The following is a 4468-nucleotide window of genomic DNA, read 5'->3' as shown; positions in this document are numbered from 1 at the left end:
TCCTCAAAATAGGGGCCCCGGTGTGTGATCTCACTCATCGCCTTGGGAACAAGTGAATTAGATCTACCGCCGTTAACGACCTACCATCTCAGCCACACAGCAATGTCGTAGTTCTCACGTGCAGAAGATAACTTTTCAACCAACGTGTCTTCTCTTAAAGGGACAGAGCACAATTGCTGTTCATTTTATACAGGGTTTCAAGTATATATCACCGCTCCCAACTGCTGTTCTGGGTTCTGTTTTGTAAGATTAGAACATCAGTTCAACTTGATGAACTGCATAGGCAGCAAGCTGTGAATTTGCTATGGGTAATATTTAAAAATATTTTCATGGAGCATTAAACATAATGACAGTATTTCCAAATCTAACTTGGGACTATCCGGACATGTTAGTGTTATTGCTATATAGCCATTTAGGTCTTAAAGTATTATAAATTAAATACTTTTTTTTCTTTTCACTAACTGTTACCAGCCAAAAGACACCAAACAGAGCCTATATAGTCTCTACAGCTGATGGTAGACCTGCCAAGCATGAGCAAACAGAGAAGTGAAAGAGTGGTTTGTGGTCAGGTTTTTTTTATCCTTGTAAAAAAAGTACACTGGGCTAGGTGACAGTTGGAAAGCATGGGATAAGGCTACATTGGGTTAGGTCAGGGATGGATTAACGAACAGGCCTACCGGGCCCAGGCCCAGGGACCCATGAGCTCAGGGGGCCCATGAGCTCAAGGGGCCCCTAAGCCAGAGCCTCTACCTGAAGTCGCTGTTATGTATCTCTTATTTGTGGTTGAAAAAGGTGTATTTTGTTCATTTGCTAATGGGTTTAATTGAGTGTACCTGTGCTGTGTTAGAAAATGTGCATGTGCGCCAGGGGCATAACTATAGACAATGCAGCCAGCGTGGAAGGTTCGTAGGTAAAGCAGACCTCACTTTCAATTTTTTTTTGAACAAATGGATGTCCAAGTGTCGCTGGTTTAATGCGACAGTGATCAAGAATGATTTTTATATGGACCATTTAAGATACCTTATGCAATATATTCCCTCAAAATGGCAAACCTGTCTCTGTCATGGTTTTCATAATTTTTAGGGGGAAATCGTCAGTAGCAATCTATAACACAATTATATGCTTATCGTACATACACTATAGAAACTGTAGTGGCACTCCGTCTGTTCTGAGTCTTCTGTACCACAATTTTGAGTTCAGTCTTAGAAACTATTAATTGACACGCGAGTGAGACAAGTAAATCTTCCATTAAAAAATGTTTACTAGAAAACTTAGAGTTACAAGTTCACACGGTCAAAAAACTATGTCGCTTCCAACATTTCTGAGCTCAAATCTAAACTAAAAGTTCCATACGCAGGTATAACACTGACGTAACGTCATCTGATTGGAAGCTTACATTCTTACAAGTTATTCAGCTTTTAAATGCAATACTAAATTATATAGTTCAACCTAAACATTCTTTCAAATCCTAATGAAATTATTTATCTTCAGATACCTTTTTAAATCTTTTTAAACTAAACTATTATAACACATGAAATCATGAATTTGGCTCTTACAGAAACTATTAAAAAGCTGATTCAATTAAATGAATAATTTCTTATTTAATTTGTTATTTTTGTCATATACAGATATGCAATGATGATTGCTGGGTAATATGTATCTTGTTCGCCAATTTCAAGTCTCTATTTGGTCATGGGGGGTGGGGGGTCTTTAACATATCCAGGCCGTGGTTTCTTAATCCGTCCATGGGCTAGGTGACAGTTGGAAAGCATGGGATAAGGCTACATTGGGCTAGGTGCCAGTTGGAAAGCATGGGATAAGGCGACATTGGGCTAGGTGACAGTTGGAAAGCATGGGATAAGGCTACATTGGGCTAGGTGACAGTTGGAAAGCATGGGATAAGGCTACATTGGGCTAGGTGACAGTTGGAAAGCATGGGATAAGGCTACATTGGGCTAGGTGACAGTTGGAAAGCATGGGATAAGGCTACATTGGGCTAGGTGACAGTTGGAAAGCATGGGATAAGGCTACATTGGGCTAGGTGACAGTTGGAAAGCATGGGATAAGGCTACATTGGGCTAGGTGACAGTTGGAAAGCATGGGATAAGGCAATTGCCAGAGAGGAGGCAGATGGTAAGCAGCCCTACTAGATATAAAAAACATACACGCAACAACAAGTTTTTTTGAAAAACCACTTCTTCTTTCCAGGGGTATGGCGCAAGTTCTATAACACGAAACAGCAGCTAACTAACTGTCAGATAAACACTCACAGAGTCTGTGAATAGGACACAATGGGGATCCCTTTTCTCTCTTTACTTCTTTGTGAGTAAACACTAATGTTTAATATTTTATAAATTCTCCAATTGTACAGATGACAGATAAAGAAATGACTGATAGCACATTAAGGTGTATGAAGGTTCCCCCTGCATGTATATGTATCTTTCTATCAGAAAGTATCCGGAACAGACATGAACCATCATTTGACTCTATCCTACTCTAGTTGTTCACCTTGCATAGGAGTTCACCACACATTTTTTACAGTGTTTCAAATAGATTAGTGAGAAAGCAAGACCTTGAAGTAACTCAGAATTTCACTGTTGATTACTTCTATGTTTGTCAGTACGGTTACAATCAGTGATTTTAAAATATTGCACAGTTCATAACCGTTATAGTGCTTTTGTTGAGGGGATGAGGAACTCAGTGTTATGATGTTAAATACTGAACCCTGGTGGTGGACATATGGTATGACAAATGCCTCAAAGTGCAGTGCAGGAGTTCTATTTGACACAGTACTGTATATTTGAATTACTATTCTTATATCACAACAGCTGTTTTAGCAGTTTATCTGTTTGCATGCTTTTGTCAAAAAATTACAATGTAGGTATATATCATAAACCATTGCAGGAAAGAAACATCTGTGAAAAATGAGGGAGAATGCTTTTGTGCACCACCATATAGGGCTGGTCAAGAGGAATGATAAGTAGCTGTGTTGTCATCAATAGGGTCACGTAGTAAATTGCCACTTGTTTGAATTCATGTAAAGGACCGGTCCGGAGACAAGCGCTTTAGATATCAATAATATGGTGGGGAATAGTATTAGATGTAAATAATATGGTGGGGAATAGCAGACAATAGCAATGTGGTCCATATGTGTTGATGATGCAATTTAAGCTGTGTGTTTTGCATGACAGATGGAGAAAAATGAAAAAGAGATATGTATGTCTAAAGCTATGACTAAAATGATACCTAATGTATAGTGTATATTTTTCATATTGCAGCCGTGGTTCCACAACTGTACTCTGTGCACTCTCAAGGTAAAGAATATTTAAATTTAACTTTATGTCGTAGAATTGAACACAATAGTACTGCTGGCCTGTATTATTACAATGATCACAGCCTGTAGACAGTTAGTCTGTCGAACATTCAGACATACAGAGAGACAGATTTCAATGATCACGGGTCAAATGCTATAAGGTATATATATATGCTGCTGGCCTGTATTATAAAACAATGATCACAGCCTGTAGACAGTTAGTCTGTCTAACATTCAGACATACAGAGAGAGATTTCAGAAATAAAGATGAATGTATCGGATGGAAATATGAATGGAGGGATGGATGGATAAAGTGATTAAGTTCTCTGCCTTTGCAGTTCTGCCAAAAGCCACCGTGTCAGTAAGTCCATACTACGCCGGAGACAGAGTGTCAGTAAGTTCTCCACAGAGTCCATACTACGCCGGAGACAGAGTGTCAGTAAGGTCTCCACAGAGTCCATACTACGCCGGAGACAGAGTGTCAGTAAGGTCTCCACAGAGTCCATACTACGCTGGAGACAGAGTCACTCTGGGGTGTGACATAGTGAAGTACACAGATTGGGTTCAGTACACCTGGTACAATAATGGCCCTGCTATTCCCTCTGAGACCCATCAGACCATCACTGTCACTCTCCCTGATAAGCCTGGTCAGCACCAGTATGCATGTAGGGGCCACCGGCTCACCAGTCCTCAGATATCCCAGCTCAGTGATGCCTTATCAATCACTTCATTAGGTGAGTGAACTCATAACCAAGCAGTTAAATAAGCAATGGAATATTTGTAATCGTTTTGGTCTGGTAAAACAAAAAAATATATATTATTTTAATTGTTTTCATATCTGTTCCTTTACAGAGAAGCCCATGCCTACACTGACCATAGAACCGAGCGATGTGGTGTTCATTGGAGAGACACTCACTCTGAAGTGTGACATCGAGCATCAGAATGACTGGACATATAAATGGCACCTAAAACATCTGGGGTATAGATTCCAGGACAGAGACTTTAATATCTGGCAGGGGTTCCTGTCAAAATTCACAGGAAACACATTAACCATCAAAGAAGTGGCAACGTTTCATCAGACCACATACAGTTGTGAGGTGCGGAGGAATGCCAGCTCCATGACATCATACAGTAGCGATCCATTTCCTCTTACTG

At 40.0% G+C, this 4468-nt stretch overlaps 1 long non-coding RNA gene across 1 annotated transcript; it reads left to right on the top strand.

Annotated features, from left to right (window-relative positions):
- Positions 1-2285: 2285 nt before the first annotated feature.
- On the top strand, positions 2286-3749 carry LOC116224528. The gene is made up of 3 exons (XR_004165612.2): positions 2286-2322; positions 3279-3314; positions 3652-3749. It is a non-coding gene; the product is annotated as an uncharacterized LOC116224528 (long non-coding RNA).
- Positions 3750-4468: the final 719 nt, after the last annotated feature.

The sequence above is a fragment of the Clupea harengus genome, chromosome 18 (assembly GCF_900700415.2).
Source record: "Clupea harengus chromosome 18, Ch_v2.0.2, whole genome shotgun sequence".
NCBI lineage: Eukaryota > Metazoa > Chordata > Actinopteri > Clupeiformes > Clupeidae > Clupea > Clupea harengus.
This window is presented reverse-complemented; position numbering and strand designations above follow the sequence as displayed.